The sequence below is a fragment of the Podarcis pityusensis genome (genome assembly GCF_964106645.2).
Source record: "Podarcis pityusensis genome assembly, chromosome: 5".
NCBI lineage: Eukaryota > Metazoa > Chordata > Lepidosauria > Squamata > Lacertidae > Podarcis > Podarcis pityusensis.
Window position 1 is genome coordinate 40,372,127 of NC_138032.1, and position 23,839 is coordinate 40,395,965.

Sequence of the window (23,839 nt, forward strand, 5' to 3'; positions counted from 1 at the left end):
GCTTATTTTGAATTCCTTGAGAGCTAAATCAGGCTGGAAACACATTTACAGAATTGGCAAGCTAAGGCAAGATATTTCTTACTGAAAAATGGATACAATAAGCCATAAGCAATAAGCATGACATTCCTCTCCATTTGCTTCTTCCCTCTCACATCAATCTAGAAGGTAGATTGAGATACCTGAGACACTGGAGCATTCGGACAACTCATTCAAAAATAAAAAAGCCAGCAATTACTTTTATAGATATCTATTAACAATACACATGTTCAATATGCAGACTATAAGAGATGATTGGAACAAAGAATTGGAACTTTCATTATTACCCAGAAAGTGGGAAAATGTATTAGCTTCAATACCTAAGGTGTCATTAGATTTAAAACTAAGACTAATACAACAGAAAATAATATTTAGAGTTTATTGGATTCCTTTATGATTGTATAAAAAGGGTTAGCTAAGATAGCTCAGTTTCGGAGATGTGGCAAGGACAATGCTTCTCTGAAACACATGTTTGTACAGTGTTCTTTACTTAAGTTTTGGGAGAAAGTGTTGGACTGTGTAACTATGACTGTGCAGAAAAAGTTAAAATGTTTCAGCAGAGAATATTTTATTGAACTACAGTATATACCTGCAACATGGAAATTATCAATGGGACAAGGGAAATGGAGTTTCCATGTCCTAATGGTGGCCAAGAGATTGATATTGAGGAATTGGAAAAATAAAAATATGATACCCTTCAATCAATGGATTGACGATATGATGTCACTGGTAATTTATGAATGGACTGTTTATAGGCACAGACACTGTATGGATAAATATGATAACATTTGGAATGAGTTTATACAAAATGTAGTAGGCTATCAACATTTACATAATCACTAGGACAATAACATTATACCAATTTATGCAAGAATGTATTGGAATATTGTATATTGCTTCTTTTTTTTTTTTGCATATTTTCACTTTTATATGTAACTGTGTTGTTGTTCTTCTCCCTCTCATGTTTCCTTCTTTTTTCTGTATCACTTTATTTCTTTTAACTGAAATCACCTTAATAAAATATAATTAAAAAAAAAATCTAGAGGGAAGGGAACTACAATAATACTTTGGAATGGAATATTATGTAACACCCCTGAAGAGAATGACCCAGGCAAACAAAGACTGCATGCTTGAAATTTGCTCTAATTAATTAATTTCTCTGTAAACCACTCAGAAGAACCTCAATTATTTCAACACCTTCCTAATACTGCCTAAAGGCAGCTTACGCAAGCTCACATCCCCCCATTAGCTGTCTGAACAATCATCCATCTCACAAAGAACCAACTAATCTCTGACACATCTGAGCTCCTTTCCCAGAAAAAAAATTCAATTGCTGTTTATAGTCTTCCACTCCTCTCTCACCACAGCTATCCCTATACATTAAAAATTATGTATCACAAAGACTGAAGTATCACAGTGAAACAGAAGTTTAAAACAAACACTTCTCTTGTGTTCTGATTTGGTAGCTTCTCTTGGAAGGCTATTATTTTCTTCTAAATTTCCTAAAATTAAAAAAAAAAAAACCCACACAAACATTTGTCAAAGAATTAAGCCTGTGCAATCAAATGTTCCAGGAGTTACTTATTTCAATGTAATATTTGCAAATATATTTTATAACATGTGTTTCATGCTGTTTCTTTTTCTGAAAACCAGCAAAACAAAAAACATCTGGAAATGGTAGAGAGCTACCTGACTGATCACTGCTTTGTTGGTTCATTTAAAAATTATTCTAGCCACATAGGAGCCACCAACAGAAAAAGTAGGTCCACTGGAGAGAGCGGATGACATTTCAAGCACTGTTACTGTATGTTGAACCTGAATGTAAATTTATCTCCAAGCCTGTGAATGCCAATATTTGAACCAAAGCTATGTTTTGAAAGGCCTCTCACATTTTATTGTGTTTGTGTGTTCCTAAAAAGCGCCCTGAAACTGGTAATTCTATTTATTCATTTATATCATGTCTCTCTTTCCCAGACCTCAAGATGACATACATGCCTTGCCTCCCAATTTTACCCCCACAATAGCCATGAGAGGTAGATTGGACTGAGAGGCAGTGACTGGCTTAAGGTCACCCAGGGTGCTTCCTGGCTGAGTGGAGATATCCCCAGTGCAAGTGCCCAAAACTTTTTAAAAACAACGTGACATCGGATCCTGTTCCCAAGGACCAGCGTAGCTGAGTGGGTTGCTACTGAAAGGAGGCAAACCAGAAGTCCTACTTTGTGCATGGAACCTGTCAGCACCCAGCCCTTTGACTTGGGGCCAGTGTGGGTCACACCTTGCTAAGTGCCTTAAAATAGAGTCAGTGTTGGGTGGGGCGAGATTTGCAGGTATGATATAAATTCCCTCAGCTGACAAGGTAAATGGAAGGATGGTCATGGAGGGAAAAAGAATAGTGGAAGCTGAGCAAAAAAGAAAAGAAGCGTATTCCTGAATGAGGGATGGGGAACCTGTTGCTCTCCATGTCTTATTGGACTCCATCATTAATCCCAGGCTGTATGGCCAATGGCCAGGGATGGAGTCCAGGAATACCTGAAGAGTTAACAGGTTCTTCATCCTTGTTCTAAATGAAGGAAATTTCCTTATCAGTGTTTATGTGGCTCAGCCAGTATAAAAACTGGGGGCTGAACCTGGCTATTTTCCACCTGTCACCTGAGTATGGATGGAACCCAGCGGGGGGGAGGGGAGAGAGACATCTGCAAAGAAAAGCAAAAGCTGGCAGTTCCTTATCTGGAGAATAACAAGAGACTAGTGCAGCATGTCTTAATTAACAAGAACCGATGGTCTCAGAGCAAAACAGATGGTACTTCCTCCATCTCCCGTAAAAGAGGCAAAAGGAGAAATAATTGTAGTAATCAGATCTTGCAGTTCATATGGGAATTGCTATTAAAGTCTCTCACATGAAGGGGAAGGGCCATACCACACCTGTGCCCACTCGACCGCTTCGGTCGGCGGAATTTGCACTACTACAGGTGCCACGTAACACCCAGTCCACATTTGTAAGAATTCAACCGTTTAGTGTGGCAGCATCTGCACTTTGGAACACCCTGCCTATTGTATGGAAGCTTTTGTGTGATGTGAGAAATCAAATCAGTTGTTCTCTATACGCAGGACCTTTCAATGCATTTGTCATTTTAATGGCTACTTCACAGGACAACATTAATTGAGGGAATATTTGCTTTCCATGGTAATTTAAAAATGTGACCATATTTTTCAATACACGTTGTGATTAGAGACTGTGTCTGAAGTGAATCTGTTTGATGCACAAATGACAACAGCATTGCCTCTTCACATATCTGATACAATCATGAGCGATTACACACACACACACACACACACACACACACACATTTGTGCTTGCATGTATGGAGGGCTGACAGCATCCTAAGGATTTTATTCTAAGGGTGTGAGATGATGAGTAATAGGAGCTATTTGCAATGGATGTTTCAAGACTTTGTTGTTTGCAGTTTTCAGCTGTGGTTTTCAGGAATCAGGCTAATGGGCGATTTAGAGGGGGACACCTTTGGGCTCTTTAATCCTGACCTCCAGACTTTTCTTTCTGCTGCTGAGAGGACAAATAAGCATTCATTCCTCCAATCCCACTCCTTTCTGACAAACGGGTTTAGCAATAAGTTCTGGCCAGACTTACATTTTGTGAAAATGTGATGTAAGACAAAACTTTGGTGATTTGTGCATGTATCAGTTAAGTTAACATGTCTACCTGAACCCCTCCTGCTCTTCGGGTTCACCAAAATCCACGGAAATTTGGAACGGTAGTTCGTTTTGAACAAGGATTCTCCCCATGCTGACAAAAATGGGTAATGACATAGTCTTATCAGGCCTTCAAATGTGAAAATCCTGGATTTGTAATTCAATCATGTGTTACTGGTTTTCTGCTAGCTACTTCTAATACCTTAGGTCTACTGTCCCCCACCTGCCTAGAAGGATATGCTATTTATTCTCTTCCTTTATGCTTTCCACAATCTACACTGTATGCTGAACAGATTCTTCTTTATCTAAGAAGTATCTGATGCATATACTGAGTCACTCTTCTGCTTTATGAGATTCTGATCAAGAGATATAGCCTGTCTGGATAAAGCAGATGCCATTTTGCCTAAACCAAGCTGTTAGAAGGATGGTGTGCGGAGTAATGCTGGAGGTGAAGTTTGAATGGGGCATTTGGAATATGAATCCCCCTCATTCAAAAGGCTGGAGAGGCCCACACCTTTCCAAGTATGGGCACTACCTTTGAATGTGATGTACTGGGGATTGCCCACCACTGTTACTTCTGCCAGCTAGTCTTCCCTCCCATGTCTGCTCCAACTTTCTGTCCCCCAAATCCACCCCTCCATTGTTGTTGCAGAGAGATGCACTGCTAGTAGCAAGGTCTGTCTGTCGGTCTGTTTCTCTCCCCCTCCTTTTCTGGAAACTAGAATGGTGCAACAGCAGCATCCCACTATGGACCTGGTACTACTGCATTGACATATTAACTGCAGGACTAAGTAGGGAATAACTGAAAACCTCTGTGTGTCTTTTACCAAAATTGTTACAGAACAACAGCTCTGAACTGGGAGGGAAAACTTTCGATTGACTCACAGCTGGACATTCTGAACTTCAGCTAATCGTGAGTTGGACATGCAGTTCTTTAATGGACACCAGGCTTCAAGCAGGGAGGAGGCCCATATATCTGCCCTAAACAGAGATGACTTACTATGGTGACATGCATCTTTCTGGAGGCGCCGCCTGCAGTAGAATGTATAGATGTAAAATTCAAATTAAAGAATGGCTCTCTGCCTAAGTATGAATACAATCAATTGGGAATTATACCTTGCATACATTTTGCTTGCCCATCTCTGCTTCCATAAAGGTTGAACCCTAGAAGGCTTAGGTTGAGAGCCTCTGTTCCAAAGGAAGAAGTCTTGGTTTGGTAAGCTCTTCCCAATAATAATAATAATAATAATAATAATAATAATAATACTAGTTTCTATAAAAAGCATTACAGCAACTCAGCCCTATTAACAAACTATTCCTTCTGCCTCCTCTATTCCTTAAAATATTCACAGCAATTAACTATATGGATTATATTATCATTTAGGAGTACATCTCAAGTCTGATAATTGTGATAGGGTTGCCATATTTTAAAAAGTAAAATTCCTAACACCTGCAAAGTTGTCTTTTAGGAAACTACAAATATTGGGGGTTGGGGGAGTAACCTAACCCCAAAATAGTGAGTTTAAGCTTTTTGAGCTGTTTCCGCTGCTTTTTCCACCACGTTGCCATACATCCGGGTTTTCTCTGACCTTTTGCCCCCTGACATATGGCAAGCCTAAATTGTGAGAAGGAATACAAGCATGTTAGCATTTAAAGGGGCTAAAAAGGCAGCGCAATAATGAGCTTAGCTCATAAGAGACAGCATCTCTCCCCGCCCCCTGCTCCCCAACTCATTTATTCTAAATTCCCTTGAGTAGATTCATCGACAGAGCAAGACATCCCAGAAGAGAAGTATTAGATAAAGGAAATAAAACCACTCTTTTAGAAATTGTTTTGAATTCAAATGGTACTGTGAGAAGCTGTAAACACAAGGCTTAAATGTTGAAGTGCTCCAGTAATATACAGAATAGGAGCAAATAAATTGGGCTGCCAACAGGGTTTTCTGGTCCTGGTATACCATGGTCTCCATCCCTTAGGACACGTGCATGCACACTGGAGATTACAAGTTATTAGAAATCTAGCAACAACTACTCTCTGCCCCAAAGGAATATAGTCCTTTCATCCTCTGTTTATGTTGCTGTGAACATGCAAGAGCCCTCTGTCTCCCACCAGGCTTTTCTTTCCCTTGATGCATTTACAACAAAGGAGAAAGAAGACCAGCTTTTTAACTGTCTCCTTTGGCATCTGGCAAGGACGGAAAAATGGTGTGTGTGTGTGTGTGTGAGAGAGAGAGAGAGAGAGAACTCCTTGCCTCTTTCTGCGTCACAACTTCCTCAGTACATAGATACTACTACTACACCACTGTTGGAGTTATGTGAGCGCACCTCAGGCTCATGTGCTCCTTTCAACTCTGTTTAGTGCAAACCATAGTTTGCAATTGCATTCAAACTGGCAAACTATGGCTTTGTGTGGTTGGAATTTAGCCTACTGTCCAAAGGTTAGAGGCATATCCCTTACCTTGCTAGTGGTATCATAGCCTCTGGGAGGTTCTCCATGAGAGAATGTGGCTTTGGGGCTGGAAAAGGTTCCCCAATGCATGTGTTAGGGATAGAGATATCTGGGTTGCTGTTTCCTGTTTGGGCATGATGCTTTAGTGGTTTAATATTCCTCTGGTCGGCAGATGTAAGAGTGGAACTGAAAAACCAGGGAACGTATGGGTGCATGGAGCAGATCAGTGAAGTGACCCAAGCCAGAGACTGCAAATAAGAGGTAGTTCTTCTTTCTGTCTGCTTCACACACACACACACACACACACACACACACACGAGCATGTCAAATGCAAACATGCCACTGTGGACTGTTAACTCCAGAGAAGGCTATTTTTAATGGTTTTTTTTTGAAGTGGGTTCTAACAGAGAAGTTTCAATCTGCTAAATAGGCATGAGTTGTAATTCCTGCACCTAATTAATGAACAGTTTAAAATGGGAACTTTGAAATCTCATAGGCTAATGATACATAACTGATTCACATCAAACCTGCTAAAGTCACACTCTTTTAATATACTTGGTTTCTCTGCAAATATTATTTAAACCAACCATGGGAGAAATTTCAGATATATTTTGTGTGGGCGTACAGCAGCCGCTTAACCTTAACTGAAAAGTTTTTAAACTGCTTTAACTCCGTCATTCCTGAGACTTTTCTGAAATTTAATCAAATTATACCCCTCATGAGGTAGATTCTCTATGCCACATGTCCTACTGATAGGACAGTCAGTCTCACTTATGAGGAATAGAATTTTCAGGCTTTATAAAAATAGAATGCTTGGAGGGAGAAAGTCACTCACCTTAATTATTGTGTCACTCCTGCAGCTCTGAAATATAGAACATGCAAGAAAACTCCTGATTTCTTATCTATTCTCAGTTGGCCCTGCTCGGAGGGATTTGTGTGGCTCATGCTCAGGACTTTGAGTTAAACCCCCGCAAATGCCATCCTGGCAGCTGAGGAGAGGGGCTCTGGGCAAAGAGAGTTCAAGATTCAGTAGGTAATTTTGTGATAGCACTGGACACTTTATGCACGATAATGGATTTTCTACATGAATCCTGGAAGAAGGTACGATGAAAGTGCCTGATTCCAGTGTTGCTTATCTGGGTTCCCTTCCTGGACATCAGGAAGCTACCCAAGTTGCCTAGGTGTTGAACCTGGCCCAGCCTACAGCATGTAAAGAGAACATATCTGAAAAGAATGTACATTCCTTTCCCCATAATTTCAGGATGAACCATTTTCAAGGTAAAAAAAAACCCCATACAAATATTTACAGAGATAAATTTCTTCCTGCATCTTTATGCAGGGTGTCAATATATGCTTGTACTGTTATACATAGGAAGAGAATTTTGACCTCTGAGTGTATATATGAAATAAACTTACTTTGGCGATTGATTTTTGGCTACTACCGTATTTTTTGCACCATAACACTCACTTTTTTCCTCCTAGAAGGTAAGGAGAAATGTCTGTGCGTGTTATGGAGCGAATGCCTACGGATGGCGGGGGGATCTGCTGCAGTCGTGAGCAGAGGATCCATGGTTCCCCTTCCTTCCCTCCTCCGTGGCTCACTTTGAAACAGCAAAGCGGGAGAAGAGCCGCTGAGTGGGGGGGGGGGAGAGGAGAGGGACAGAGAGCCTGCTTGCTTTAAAGGAGCAAAGCAGGAGAGGAGAGGCGCCTTCTCCTCTTATACCCCTCTTCTGCATTATTAACAGCATCCTTCTCCACCCACCCCACGCGTGTTCCTTGTCCCTTGAGTGCTTTTCCTTCCCTCCCCACTTAAAATGTGGTTACAAAGCACGGATCCACATGGATCCTCAAGATTTTTGCATTGGGCTACCCCAAACTCACCGTCAGATCACATGTCTGTGGCCACAGCATGAACCACAAAAATCATACATCCACTGTTTCGTTTAGAATATTTTTTTTCTTGTTTTCCTCCTCTAAAAACTATGTGCGTGTTATGGTCGGGTGCGTGTTATAGAGCGAAAAATACGGTATATTGCATGCACTTCAAATACTTGTGTGCATTTTTAAGAATATGTAACTATGGTTATGATACAAAGGCACACATTGAAACAAACTGAATTTATTTCCATTTAATTATCCTGGACTCAGCATTTCTGATGCATGCAAATCTCTGGACATGGATAAGTTATCACATTTTCTTATTTGCATCTATACATTATGGGGTGATTTTAACATATGCAGATAACTTTCCATAGGTCACAAAAAAGCTTTTAAAAAATCCATCTAAGCTTGTGGCTATTGCCACATGTAGAAATGCACTATCAGTCATAATTCATCTGTGGGTCAGTAATGCTGCATCACTAGAAAATCCCACAAACAGTTAAAAGAAACATGTATGTTTAAAATAACACTGAAGCTGTAAGATACCAGAAAATGGAGATAAATATAAACATACTGCAAAGAAAGATAAGATAACATGAAAATAAAGGATTAAGCTCAGGAGTACTTTGAGGCTTTCTAAAGCTACTGGCAGAAATTCTGATCTGATATACTTAAATACCCCCTCCCTGAAGTCTTAATGTAGCAGCCAAAGTGAAAACAGGCAGTTTCAATTATAAGTAGCACAAAAAAGCAACACAGCACACCCACTTCCACCTTATCTAATATGAAGAAACTAATTGTGCACATTTAATCTGTAGAGGTCTTATTTCCCATATAGCTCTTCACAAGGAACTCCCCAGATAGGAAGCTGCTGTAGAATGGAAGAATACAGCCTATTGCATATGCAAATATATGTGTGAATTTGCAGGGGAAGGGTGGGAAGATTTGCAGCTGAGCAGGTTAATGATAAAACAGCTTGCATTATTTTTCACCAAAGCCATGCAGCTGAACATGCCAGGAAGCTTGAAGGACAGACAGGGGGAAGGGGAGATTAAAAAGAACAAAGAGATTTTGGCTTCTTAAAATGTTTCTGGCCCGCCTGATAGCAGCACCCGTTGCAAAGCCAGGTGCTGCAGTGCGAGTCTTGAATTTATGTCTCCTTAAAAAAAAAGAAGAAAAATCCAAGCTGCCACTCTCAACCATTTGGGAAAACAGATACGGGGAGACAGTAAACCACAGGAGGGAAAGGAGAGGTCATTCCTCTGCCTGGGCTTTGGGATCTGAATTAGAGAGTTCTCCACATTGTTGGAGGGGCAGAAAAGAATGAGGACTGCATGAAGCAAACAGGCAAATAATAATAAAAAAGAGGAGGCTAAAAATCTGCAGAAACAGCAGGCACCCCTTCATTTTCCTTCCTTTTTTTCTCCTCCCCGTTTCTTAAGACGCAACTAAGCACTTTGAAAAGGCTTTTTGTCAAGAACCTCTGTGCAGATGGCTTCTGATCCCATTCGGAGGCACTGTGGTTCTTAATACAGCTGTCACTTACACTCCTTGCTGCTCTAACAAAAAAAAGGGGGGGGGGAATAATACTAATAAATTTCTGCCTAACAGAGCGCACTGCCACTGACAGCCACCCACTGGGGATGTGGGCCTGCCTCGGACACCCTGCTGGCTCCAAGAGAGGCCCAAGGCTTTAAACTGCTTTCACGCCACATTAACACCCTGCCTGGCAGAGGTAGAGTAGAAGAATCCAGTGCTGCCTGTCTGATCCCCAAAGCTACCAGGAATAGGAACAGGCTGTTCGCATCTCTTACCCATCCTCCTCTCTTTGTGGAAGTGGCAATGAACAATAGGTTTCACTCAATGCAAATGTGGAAGGGAGCTGGGAGAGAGAATCACCTTAAACTCCCCTTTTGTGATCTCAAGCAGATAATAGTGAAAGCCAAGGCCCATCTGTGGATGCTGAGCAGACTTTGTCCCAGTTCTGCAGGCTCATCTATCTATAAGCCTACTTTAGAATCCCCAAGTTTTAATGCATCTTTAAGGAGTGTCATTGCATTACTTCTCTCTTACTTTACCTTCCCCTTTTTGCACTTCCCAGCTGCTTACACCAAAAGCCATCTTTAATTTTAAATGTAAAACATTATTTAGATCTTGCTTCAATGAACATTTTTTACGATATTCTAATACTCTAAAAGTCTCATGCATGAGCCCACAGACAGAAGCCGACAGCTAGCTCTCTGTTGTAAATATGTGTGCCAGATCCCTCTTTTCATCATATTGGGCTCTCCTCTGTTTACTACACCTCCAAAGTACAATATGGAGCCAATGCAGACTGTATTTTCCCCAGCCTATCTTTATGTGGGGACACAATACAAAATTCTGTTATACTGGATACTTCTGTGACTGTGATAAATGCAGTGCTTTTTTTTCTGGCGGGACGCATACCCCTAAACATTTTGTGAATCTAGATTTGGTGTCATTGAAGGGCAGTATTTCAATATGAATAGAAAAATGAGAGTACCCCTAAACATTCTTTTAGAAAAATAAGCACTGGACAAATGCATACCAACAGATTTAAACATATTTAAAAAGAGATTTGTCATTTTCTGTTCAACTTCTTTTTGTCGAAAATTAGGATTAAAGGAGAGAAGAGAGCTTGCAAATGCTGTTAACTTTTTCATGTGAGCTTCTGTGTTTACTCATCTCTATAGCTCTGTTATTTCTCCTTGTTAAAGCTGATGTTTCTTTTCAAACCAGACCCTCAGTGTCTGCCTACCCCTGCTTTACTCAAATCTCTGCTGTTTAAAACCATTATTTTCCTCTCAGTGTTTCTCTGCTGCTGCTCTACTTAGACTGTGGCCATGGTTCAAAACAGCACCCGGCTCCCCCATATAGTGTCTCTCCCTTTCTAGCTGTACTCAAAACTCCTCCCTCTTCAATTCCTCAGCTGCCTCTTGTGAAAGAGATAAAGGATGCTGATCCCTCAAGTACTCCATAGTATCTGGGTGGCACTGTGGGTTAAACCACAGAGCCTAGGACTTGCCGATCAGAAGGTTGGCGGTTCGAATCCCCGCCACGGGGTGAGCTCCCATTGCTCGGTCCCTGCTCCTGCCAACCTAGCAGTTCGAAAGCACCTCAAAGTGCAAGTAGATAAATAGGTAAACGGCGTTTCCGTGCGCTACTCTGGTTTGCCAGAAGCGGCTTAGTCATGCTGGCCACATGACCTGGAAGCTGTCTGCGGACAAACGCCGGCTCCCTCGGCCAATAAAGCGAGATGAGCGCCGCAACCCCAGAGTCAGTCACGACTGGACCTAATGGTCAGGGGTCCCTTTACCGTTACTTTATCTTCACACAATGTACTTCACTCTTGGTACTATGTACTGTCCTCGACATTAAGTTCTACATTCAATGTATTAATTTAGAACAGTTATTTTATAATCAAACACCCACATGGCAGCCATGTTATGGCTGGTGCCTCCAGTATTCATTCAAGATTCAAATGTGCCCACTAGTCTAAAAAAGCTGGTGTGGTTCATCAGTTGGTGAACACTGATCTAAGGAGTTAATGTGGGGAAAATGTCAGGGGGGCTGGTGCACAGTCCCATTTGTGTGCGCGTGCACCGCACGCACATGGAGAGTTTCTGATCTGCTTTCACTTTTTTCCCATTCAACACTTTGCACTTTAAATCATGGTTTCAGATTCTGGTTTGACAGCAAATCACGGTTTGTCAACTTGAACATAATACCAACCAGTTGCCTGGGTGTGATGTCTGCATTGAGACTCTGTTATAAATTATCATCCACAGCTAATGCAATCAAGTTTCAAATGCAAAGCCCTCAATTTTCAATCTTTTACATTTTTAACCAGGAAATAAAAGCCTTTGTTGAAATGCAATGTGGTATTATTGGAAGTTCAGTTTTCTCAGAAAAAACAACAACCCAATAGAATTCTAAATAATACAGTCCATCTGGAGACTTGAGTACAATCTTAAAACTGTCTATCAAATTATGAAAATGCACAAATATAAAGACAGAACTCTTTGTCTCATTCAAACCCAAATTGGCTATTGAGTTTTTACTGAATTTCAAAAAGCCACTAGTTAACTGCTAGTCCATTACATATTAAAACCAAGTTTTGCAATGGTTTACATGAGCCAGATAGGCTTTTGCCAAGCAAGAGAGCTATGATTGTGTCTTGTGAGCTGACAATGAATGTTCTGAAGGCACACCTGTTTAGGGAAGCTTTTAATGTTTGATGTACTACAGTATTTTACTATTTTTTGGGAAGCTGCCCAGAGTGGCTGGGGAAGCCCAGCCAGATGGGCGGGGTATAAATAATAAATAATAAATTATTATTATTATTATTTATCCAGAACTCAAACAGGAAAATAGGTTTACTCAAAGAGAGTATGAGGATTGTGTTTATGGGTGAAACTAAGGGCCAACATGCTTGAAGCTGGCCTAGGTCAGGACCTCCTCCTAATCTGCAATATCTGTCCCTACCCTACTCCTTCAAGCATGTCTTGATTGACATCGTTTCATTGGGATCCAAAACTGAACCTGCTGAAAACTAGATCTAATCTTTATTTATTCCTAACAAGAATAGAATCAAATCCTTTTATATCAGTCTTTATTAAACCCAAACCGGAAAGGCATGTTTGGTAAAACAACAATATTGATAAAATGCTAATAGCTGACCCTCAGCAAAATAAGGGGGGGGGGCATCTGGGAAGATTTGTATAGTTTTGGAATCTGTGCAGGCTTCTGTATTTGTCTTCAAGGACTTGGAAGCAGAAAGCAAGATGGAGTTTTGAGGCATTAAGGCTGTAGCAGATTATAAGGGTAGAGGATAGTGGGGGAAGAAGAACAATATTTATATTATATATATATTAGTTACAGTGGTACCTCGGGTTAAGAACTTAATTCGTTCCAGAGGTCCGTTCTTAACCTGAAACTGTTCTTAACCTGAAGCACCACTTTAGCTCATGGGGCCTCCCGCTGCCGACGCACGATTTCTGTTCTCATCCTAAAGCAAAGTTCTTAACCCGAGGTACTATTTCTGGGTTAGCGGAGTCTGTAACCTGAAGCGTCTGTAACCCAAGGTACCACTGTACTTATTTGTTTGGAGCATTTGTGCCCCGCTCTTCAACCATAAAGGCTCCCAGAGCAGTTTACATGCAATCAAAACAAGACAGTCCTTATCTGCTGGGTTAAAATCTAAAATATCACACAAGGGGGGAAAAGACAGGTGCAGAAAAGAGTGCAGAAATGTTGTAGATCTCAGCTAATCTCATGCTACAGTCGCCAACATGGTACTTTCCAGATGTTGTTGGACTTCAACTCCCACCAGCCTTAGCCATCTTGAGGGCACCATAACCTTGCAAGCTATTGAGTCTGCTCTTGAAAACTTTTCTGACCTACTTTCAAGGTGAGCAAGTTCCTTCAGAGAAGGGGTGGGGAATCCATGCTGCAGGGCTATAGCTCTCAACGTTCTTGTACGTTGGCCATGCTGGATGAGGCTGGTGAGAGTTGGGAGTCTAATAACATCTGGAGGGCATCTGTTTGCAGCATCCCAGACAGTGCAGGTCTAACTGAGCTGTATCCTGGTAGCCAAACTCTAAAGTACATCACACCAAGACAGGAGACTAAGAATGGCTGGTGGAACGGGTGTAGCTGCTGCTGCTAACTGGCAGGAGAGGGGCAAGGCATTGGCAATGTCAGTGCTACAAGGCACATTGGTGGAGCCAATCCATCAGTTCCACTGGTGGTGTACCAACCATCTTGCTGCCTTCGCACCCCAACCAGTAAGTCCCTGCCAGGATGCTATTGCTTCTGCTCTGTCTGACAGACAGAAGGGATCTGGTACTGTAAGAACGAGTGAGCAATTTTTAGGGCCATAGCTCAGTGATAGATCATCTGTTTCATACGCAAAATGTTCCAGTTTCAATCGTGACATCTCTGGGTAGGGCAGGGAATGCATCCTGTCTGAAACTCTGGGTAGTCAGGACTAACGAGTGTAGACAGTACTGACCAAATGGATCAATTCAGTATAAAGTTTCGTCCTATGTTTTCCCATATTGTTGTATCTTTCAGTCTGATTGTTTTACTGCCCTCCTTTTTCTGTTCAGCATGTTTAGCCATTTAGCATAAAGATTAAGAGAACTAGGGCTGATCTGATTCCCTTTTCACCTTGAAAGCAGGAATTTTCAGGGTTGAGGGGGCTTTGCCCAACCCCCCTTTAATCCTACAGTTTTGTGGCAGTTCTTAACTCTCCCTGCAATGCTGCTCTTTCTGTAGCATTTGTGTGTGCAGTTTCGTTCATCCACAAACAATTCTAGCTCATTGCGGATGTGATCCTACATTTTTGCTCTGCATCCAATCAGATTTCTGACTTCACTAAGGGCAAATGAAGCCCATTTAAAACTACAGCAACACTTTCCAAACTAGTCACACGGAGAAGCCTAGTCAATCAGGGGTTATTCAAATAATTAATTAAAACCCCGTGTAAGAGATTTGAACTTTGTCTCCGCAAATAAGCAAGCACATGCTCTAACTTTCTCATCTAGCTCTCATGTTCGTGAAATGTGGTGGGTTAAGAGCATATCTTTGCCTGAATGAAGAGAGAACTTGTATAAATAAAACATGTTGCCAAACCTAACAATTATGCCCAGACTTTGAGCCTGATAGGAAAATGGATTGTTAAGATAGAATACTTTTATTTCAACCTTTTAATTAACAATGAGAGAAACGGCACTGAATATTTTGCCAGGTGTTTTGAAAGGATATGAGAAGTTAGCGTGGCAGCAATGCTAACTTCAGCATGAGAAAAGTACTGTAGTTTAAATGTGCATAATTACCATCCGTTCCGCCACTGGGCACATACAATGAATGTGAAGGAGTGAGTGACAGCTGCCTGGGATTAAGAGAGCGAGAGAAAAGAAAAGCCAACTGATCCCAGGTCCCTCCCCTTCGATAACCAGCAGCCACTAAATATATGAAGAGGAATGCATTTTGCAAGGCTCAGACCATCTTCACAGTGAATTTAATACCTGACAATCAAAAAGAGAAAACACAAGAATGACAGGCTGAAGTATGCCCACTCCCTCTCCTGAAAAAGGGGGGCAGGAAAAACACACACACCCTCCTCTGGCTCCTCTAACAAGTCAATTCAATAGGGAGATTTTTGGAATTCCTTCCTTTAACCCTACCCTAGGGAGAAGCATCACTTTTAAGGTCTTAGATAAATGCAGGTCAATCAATACCCTTCAAGGTAGAAAATGTATTTAACGAGAATCTCTTTCTCATTAACTCCACCCTCCTGGCAACTGAGCAGGAAGGGTAGGAGGAGAAACCAGAAAATACAATAAGTAAAGAAATGGAAACAGTTTAGAATAGATGATCCATAGAACAAATATGAAGGCCCTAAAGATTGCTTCCTTAGAAATTGTGTTGGAACTATTGCAAAAGGAAATGCAACAGGATAACTCTTGTCCCGTTATTAAAAAATACTCGTCTTATTTATCCCAAACAAGCTAAAAGAGACCAGCTGCATTAAGTAATATAGGATACCAAAGGTTCCAAAAGTAGCACGACAAGGAGACTGGATAGACCATGGCTCGGCCTCAAAATCACTTACATTAATCTTAAGACTGCAATTTGCTTTCATAGAGGATTAAAAGTGGTTTGTGTTTTAAGTTTGTTAAACGGAACACAGAAGCTTTTCAGAGAGCAACTCTGTCCCCAAGATCTCCTGGCTAAGAGGCCTAAGGAAGTAGAAGATGTGGAATACTAATGGAAAGTACTGCTGGTATAGATGCTTTGTTGATTGGGGTGGGGAGTGTGTGTCATGTAGAGAATGTGGGTGTATAGCTATATCACATTCTAAGCATCTTTGTTTCCACAACATGCCCACAACAAGGGCACAACTTTACAACAGGTCCTCACTGCTTCCTGGCATGCTTACCCTAGAATGACAGAGCTCTGCATATGGTGCAACTCAGGGTCTCTGTGTTTTGCAGTCTCCAAGCAAACAACCTGGATTACTTTGAAGTCTCCCAACGTGGTTCCAATAGTAGAAAAGCTTATTTAAGGAGTGCCCAAAGTTTCAAGTTGCCTTAAAGTCTCTGACTAATCCAAAGAAAACATCAAATATGGATACGCAGCAAGGGGGTGGGACAGAGCAGTTAAGGGTGGGAGATAACTGGGGATAAATGGGGTGTCTCATGTAGAATAAGCAATGGAGCAAATTGAACAATGTGGTCTCTTGAGAAGAACGAGTTAAATAATTGGGTTGCTAAGGGGAGGGAGTTCCTTGAGACAGGAAGTGAATAGATCAAGATGGAGTCTAGAGAAGGGAAGGAGTATTTTAAGAAAAATGGTGGCATGTTGATATGAAAATCCATGTTCCCTGCCACAGCACAATCGGGTAATCTTAGGGGGCAATTGTGAGGAGCTGTATGTCCATATCCTATTTGGACTTGAATGCTGTCTGCAAAATCAAGGTGTTGTTCTGACAGAGTTATGCAGCAGGTGAAAACGTTCCTAACACTGTGCAGGTCTCATAAGTGATTCCACACCTGTCGCCCTGCTTTCTTTAGAGTCACTTTCCAAGATACTGGAACCTTACAGGAGGGACTGAGTAGGATGCTTTCAAAATCTATTCATCCTTTACTGATGCTGCTCAGTAATTTTTTTTTATACTTGTGTTGTGTAGAAGATAGGGATTCACTTCAAACTCAAGGCACCTTACAAACAAAAATATACCTTGCACAATAAAAAAACAATTTTAATAATACATAAAGATAAGCTGGAAAATTGTAGTTCATTTGAGACAGCTACTGAAAGGAGGAAACTCATCAAAATGATGCAGCACATTTGCAGATAAGGCAGCCACATCAAGATTAGTCTTGCCATCTGTTATTAGGAGGATCCCTATGAATTTAGGAGGATTCTTGTTCTAATCCAGGCTGATCCACTGATTCATTCCTTTACCTTGTCAGACTACAATAAAACTGGAAACATGTCTCCCCCCCCCCCCCAATTCGGGATTTGTTATCACAATCAAGATGCCAGGGCTGCTATCTCAAGATTGCTTATACCAGGTCCTATCTACATGAATAAGGAATTTCATGATGTTTCAGTGACTCTCCTTTTGCTTACTATCGTGGGTTGTTTGCAGGTTGCTGTGCTGGTTCAAAATAACAAGCACAGTGTAATCTGCAGCACCCCCATTAGCTCAGGTCAGCAAGCAAGTCTGACCTCAAAGATTGTTCTTATCATACCTTCTTATAATAATCATTACTTTTATTCTTAAAGCAAAACAAATACAGAACCGAGCGCACATTTTCACACTACAGAGACTGAGATGCTAGCCACCATTGACCCTTGATTACAATGATACTGTCTTGACTGGCCTGTAGCATAGCTCAATTAACCATTCTCTCCCTGTAGCCTATTTGTTTTCACAAAATTGGGGGAATGGAGCATTGCTGACCAATTCTGGCTTATTGCTGTTGTGGTTCTTTGTTGGTCTGGGAGAGCTCCTTATAGTTACTTCTTGCCCCTCTACCCCAACTTTAAAGGTTATAATTCTTCTCAAAGAATTATTTTCTCATGGTCTCTTTCCACCAAGTGGTTTTCCTTTCTAAGTTGCATTAGATAGAAATATCTAATATATATATAACATATATATTATATATTATATTTCATGCAGCTGGGGTCTGTTCTCAGTCACACTGAATCAGATGTGAAAGACGAAGCTAAAATAGCACACAAAGTAATGTGTTAGTGCTCGGTGTCTGACAAATGGATCAGCAGTTTCTTTAAGAAGCGCCTTTTCTAATTTTATCTCCATAAACTACAAAGCAGCATTTGACTGCGCAAAAGAAGTAAAAAGAAGGTCAAGGATCCTAGGGGAAAAAAATGAAAGGGAAGACTGCATTGCCACAGGCAAGGAATGTTGGGCCCACACACGTCAGGGTGTTTCTTCAACCATATCAATGAACAGATAATCTTTGAAAAAGGCATTCTTGGCAGTACTGGCAAATTCCACCTCAGCTGATTTTTTTTTAAGACTTGCATTTTTAGCTAAACAGGCCTTTTCTTCTCTTTATTTTTAAGTCAACAATTCATTTTAATATTTGCTGCTTGCAATAGCATATGAAGTATGGTTAAAAGCTACCAAAGCAATTTCCTACCACATCATAAATCTCTCTTGGCAGAGAATAGATCTCAGCAGCTTCTGAGTGATATTTATTTCCCTACCCATTTAGCCCTAGAAGGCTTACCAGTGTTCATGGGACTGCAACCTGTGCAACAACAAGGTAAATCACGGGCTGCCACGTTTTCCTTAAATTTTGTAGAGTTTTCTTTTTTACTTATGGAACAAACCTGCTCAAAACACAACTGATCTGAGCCATAAAACATTAAACTTGTTTTGCTAGATGTGTGTTTCAAACACGCTAGTAGTTCTGGTACAAGCCTTCATAATGTAACAGTTGAACTTCAAAGGCTTAACCTATTCAGGGTTGCGCTCTTACTTTACTGCGAGTTTTATTCTCATACGAATTCAGGTAGCTTGAAACTGATATGTTGTTGTAGCTGGCTTCAGTGTGTTCACTTCCAAACATCATATTGCAGATCAGATCCTTTTCAGATTATTGTTCCTTTCACTGCCAACTGTACTGAGTTGCTTTCTCTTCTGTTTCTAGGTGGGTTATGCAGAAATAAAGAAGTATCTGATCACCAATTGGGTTAGCCATTTGGATTCTTGGCCTGCCAAATTTCAGCACTGTGGGACTATTGTGGAATAAACACAGTTTTGCTGGGGGCAGGCTTAATCTAAATTTGCCATTCATTAGTTTTTGAAGAGGATTAGGAGGAACAAAGAGTTTGTAATCTGTCATGTGAAGAGAGAAGCTTTGGTGTCACTCAACTCAGGATGATTTGTGGAATAAGATTCCATAGCAATAAGGAATAATTCAAGAGAGGCCAGATGTGAATTTCATTTCTCCTTGTCAATATGCTGCGAGGAGCTTCATGACTGCAATGAATGTTTTCTGGACCACAGATGCACAGCCCATGAACTGGGAATCAGATTTTCAGTGGTTTAAATCCTGGCAGAAAAAAGATCGATTTGAATCTTCTTTGCTCCAGTTCCTTTTCTACTGTCTCTGTGGACTTGTGAGTTAAACGACAGAAATAATACTACTTGTCTCTAACAAAGTAAGAAGAATAAAATTCAAGCTGTCTTTAAATTCTGCCCAACTTCCTTACCAATGGCACTTGGCCTGATAAGCAGTATGGGAGGCCATACTGAATATTACATTGTTCACCAGGCACATCCACAATATTACTTGGAGTCCTGGCATAAAATGCCTTAAAAGTTTTTCCTCACCATAAAAAAACTATTTTGATGCACAAACTGTTAAAAAACTGAGCTCCTGAATCAGGCTGAAGCCCTATAATTGTAAGGCTATGCAGTGAAGAAAATCAATACATTTGGCTGAGAGTTTTGTTACAAACAAAGGAAAAACAGACATAAGGTTTTCTATTGTGAGTTGAAGAAATATGGTTTCGTATTAGCACTTTTTCTCCTATATGATCTAAAAAAGATGAACTGCTGATTTTTTCCCCATAAGCAAAATTCAAGTCTACTTCATCACATTCACAAGAACAGTCATGGCTGTAGGTTATATATATATATATATACATACATTCATTTTTCCCAACCTCCAACTCCCAAGAACCTCAGCCTGCAAGTCCAAAATAGAGCACTAGGATGAGGAGGCCTGACATATATGGTATATGAAAATATTTCAAGATCTTAAACTTTCCATAGACCACCAGTCTGGCAATTACACATGTTAAAATGTATGTACAGTACTGTATACTGGGGGAGTCAATATGGTGCTCTCCAGAAGTTGCTTATTAGGAAGTAATCCCCAGGTATGTGGGGTAAGGCAGATCCCTGCTGCTGATCTAGGGCAGAGTTGGCTTCAGCAACTTGGTCAGAACTGTTGGTACCAGTCCAAATTCTGGAATGAATTCAGGACCATGGATAGCAATCCTGCAACTGAGGCAAGAGACAAGTTACTACCTTAGCACCAGCTAACAGCTACTGTAGAGTTTTTATAGCCTGTTTTATAGACTGGCTAATACAGCTCTGGGACCACCTCTTTTGTTGAATTTATAAAGTTCTGTTCCATTTGGAATGGTTTTACTTGTTTAATAACTGTATTGGTTTTATCTATTCTTGTAACCATACATAATATTGTTGTAACCCACTCTGGGATCTTACACCCACAGCTAATGGTGCATAGCTGATATGGATTGCTTCCAGTTCATCCCTTTTCTCTATCAGGCCCCTTCTTTACAGGATCTACAGATAAGTGAGTGAAATTCGAGAGAGATTTATAGATCCAGCTAGAATTGAGCCAGCTGGCCAGGGAAGTTTGCAAATTCACATGTACAAACTTTAGTCTCAGTTCCCCATGGAAGAAAATCTATCCATATTACCCCACGTTATCATTACAATCAGCTGATGAGACCCTAATGGTGGATGGATTTGGTTAGTGGCTACTGGAGAGAAGGCCTTTTCTGTGGTGGTGCCCAGATACTATGGAAGCACTTTCCCTCTGAGCTTAGGTGAACACCCATATTAATGACATTTAGGTATCTTTTACACAAGGAGAAGGGGACGACAGAGGACGAGATGGTTGGACAGTGTGCTCGAGGCTACAAACATGAGTCTGACCAGGCTGCGGGAGCTAGTGGAAGACAGGAGTGCCTGGCGTGCTCTGGTCCATGGGGTCACGAAGAGTCGGACACGACTAAACGACTAAACAACAACAACAACAGGTATCTTTTAAAAACAGATTCATGCACTCAGGCCTTTGCTGGGACTTGATTTCAGAATATTATAAATTTTAACATTGTCCTAGGTTTTCTTTTAATCCCATATTTTAATGTTTTAATATTGCTATACACTTCCTTGAGACTTGATGTGGGAAGCAGTATAGAAAGTTTTAAAAATAAATAAATAAAAACAAAAACCATCTATTATGCTTTTACCACATTGTATACAGGCACAATAGCTGGTAGTACAAATATAAACAAAAGTTTTCAAAGAATAATGCAGAAGTGTTGTTCAATTTTAATTCTTACTCAACACTTTTAATGTCATGAGCTTAAAGCTATTTATTTCACCCCTAATATTTAAACTGAAGTATACTTACTTGGAATAAAACCCTAGCAGAATCCACGATACTTACTACTGAGTAAACCTGTCTAAGATTGGGACAATAGATTGGATTTTGATTTTTTCTTGCCTAAGTGGTTTAGTGCCAGCTGTAATTTTAGCTACACATTGCCGAATTTCCTCTGGGAATTTCAGTGTTTTTCTTTATCTGTGCAGAAAAGGTACTAGGGAAGAATGTGTTTTAGCTGTCTGTGTTCTGCAATGAACAAGGGACCATTGGAGGCCTGAGGGGTACGGGAAAGGAATGACAGGATCCTTTTAATTAGGTTGAAAACCAACTTGGTAAGAATAGCCTGTCTGTATTGGTAGCTCTAACTGACTGCTCTGAAGACAGAGTGTGCGGATCTGGTGGGGGGTAATTATTGTCTGTGACAATTTGACTGACAGGCTTGTCCCCTTGAGGAGACTCCAAAAATGCTGCTTTCTGGCAAACCATGAATGGAATAAATTCACTTTCTGAGGACTCCATTAAAGAAAGCACAGTGGAAGTTGGGCAACCTGCTAACGGTGGTGATGGGGTTACAGCTCTCTCAGACATCTAGTCTCTGAAAGGTGGCTCAGGTAGATTGGCAGGAGAGGCAAGAGAATGAGTTTAAGAAGCAAGAGTGATTCACTTTGGGAACAGGACAAAACAAAAAACCCTGGAATTGATAAAATTGCTTCCCTGTCCTTCCAATTTAATGTAACTGATAGATTTATTTTTATTTTTGGTTTCTTTATAAAAAAAAGAACTCAAAGTCACTTGCTTTGAGTAAAAATGACCTAAAATACAGTAATATGCATAAAAGAACAAATCCAACTCAACCTCACTTTTTTTTAAAAAAAAATGCAGTTAAATTCCAAAGGCCTGGGTTTAGGCAGGTTCCAAGTCATCTTCATGAAACTGCTTATGCATTACTTTATGCATGATTTTCTGGAAATTAAACTGGACTGAGGCACAATTCATCGCTGAAGACACAGAATATGCATGTCTTGAAATACATGACTTTTGGAATAGCAATTCTCAATTTTTAAAAAAGCAACAACTACCTACTAAGGTAGAGACTGCAGGGGTAGGCAACCTAAGGCCCGTGGGCCGGATGTGGCCCAATTGCCTTCTCAATCTGGCCCGCGGAAGGTCCAGGAATCAGCGTGTTTTTACATGAGCAGAATGTGTCCTTTTATTTAAAATGCATCTCTGGGTTATTTGTGGGGCATAGCAATTCGTTCATCCCCCCCCCTTAAATATAGTCCTGCCCACCACACGGTCTGAGGGACGGTGGACTGGCCCACGACTGAAAAAGGTTGCTGACCCCTGGTAGAGAGAAGCAGTGAAAGACAGCAGACAGTGACAACAGGAAGACAGGTCAACCATTTGCCCCCCAGCCTTCAGGGAGAGGAGTGCTTAGTCCACCACCCCTTGAGTCTCACACCAGCATTCCACACCTGAGGGAGACAGTTTCCTATTAGGCAAACAGAACAGGTGACTAGCCTGCTCTGCCCAGATCTGAAGTACAGTGCCACATGAGCCCCAGTTGTAGGTTGCTATCGCTTTCATTAACACTGTGGTTAGGTATAATAAATTCAATATTTGCAGCTAAAATATTAAAATTACCAGCAGTATCAGGCAACTTAGTCTAAAGCAGCATTCAGTATACACAAGGCTGTGTGTTAGCTAACAGTTGAGGGGTGCATGTGTGCTGTACTATATGAATGGCACTTTCTTTCCAGAGGTTAAATGACAGCTGCTATCAATGTTGATTTGTTTTGCTTTCTGCTTAGCAAGATTTATACACTGCTTCATAAAATAAAATAAAAAAGATCCAAGCAGTTTACACAATAGTATACAAATATTTTAAAAATGATAAATACAGAGTTTAAAAACAGCAGACAATACTGTGAAAAGATGCATAACGTTAACAGTTTTAAAAAGAAAATATGCACAATAAAATTACTTGTCTGGCTAGGCTTGCCTAAGCAAAAAGGTTTTGAACAGGCATAGAAAACAATACAATGAAGGTGCCCGCTGAATATTCACTGGCAGGGATTTTCAGAAAATAGGTGCTGCCACATAAAAAAATGATTTCTTACAAGTGTGGGACAAACATTATGTGGCACTTGTAAAAGATACAGGGCCAGAAAATTGTTTTTATGAGTGTCTGAAAACGGTGATCATTACTCAAGATGGTGGCTCCACCTGGCACTGAAGGACAACAGATGGGCTGCAGCGATGCCCCTAAGTCCTTTGCATCAGAGTTTTTTAAAGGCCGATGCCTCCATTGCCTGTGCGCTGCTGAGAAGGGTGGGATGGCTAAATCAGTATGTCACACGTCATTAACCAATATGAAAACAGGAGCCAGAGCAGGTGACAAACCTGATTAGCATAGATCTGGAAGTAAGTGTTTGTTTTTAAAAAATGGATAAAATCTGGTGGGGTGTGTGTGTGTGTGATCCCAGCCTGTGTTTCAAAGCAAATTTAATAGTTTAGTAGGTATACTTAATGGGTCTAAAATTCAAAAGTATTGC

The 23,839-nt window shown here is 40.7% G+C and overlaps 1 protein-coding gene and 2 long non-coding RNA genes across 4 annotated transcripts in view; all 3 read right to left on the reverse strand.

Moving 5' to 3' along the window:
- The window catches only part of HS6ST1 (heparan sulfate 6-O-sulfotransferase 1), a 184,886-nt gene that overhangs the window by 64,605 nt on the left and 96,442 nt on the right, over nucleotides 1–23,839 (reverse strand). The gene's annotated exons all lie outside the window — the stretch shown is intronic.
- The window catches only part of LOC308478626, a 56,263-nt gene continuing 33,491 nt past the window's right edge, over nucleotides 1,068–23,839 (reverse strand). Inside the window, exons 2-4 of one of the 2 annotated variants that reach the window (XR_013987199.1) lie at nucleotides 7,028–7,196; nucleotides 4,630–4,725; nucleotides 1,068–1,538 (exon numbers count right to left, since the gene is read on the reverse strand). This is a non-coding gene — a long non-coding RNA (uncharacterized lncRNA). The remainder of the gene's footprint in view (nucleotides 1,539–4,629; nucleotides 4,726–7,027; nucleotides 7,197–23,839) is intronic. The other variant, XR_013987198.1, reaches the window with a different exon arrangement.
- On the reverse strand, nucleotides 10,554–11,714 carry LOC308478629. Its single transcript, XR_013987202.1, has 3 exons — nucleotides 11,523–11,714; nucleotides 11,411–11,456; nucleotides 10,554–11,066 (listed from the first exon to the last, which is right to left on the reverse strand). It is a non-coding gene; the product is annotated as an uncharacterized lncRNA (long non-coding RNA).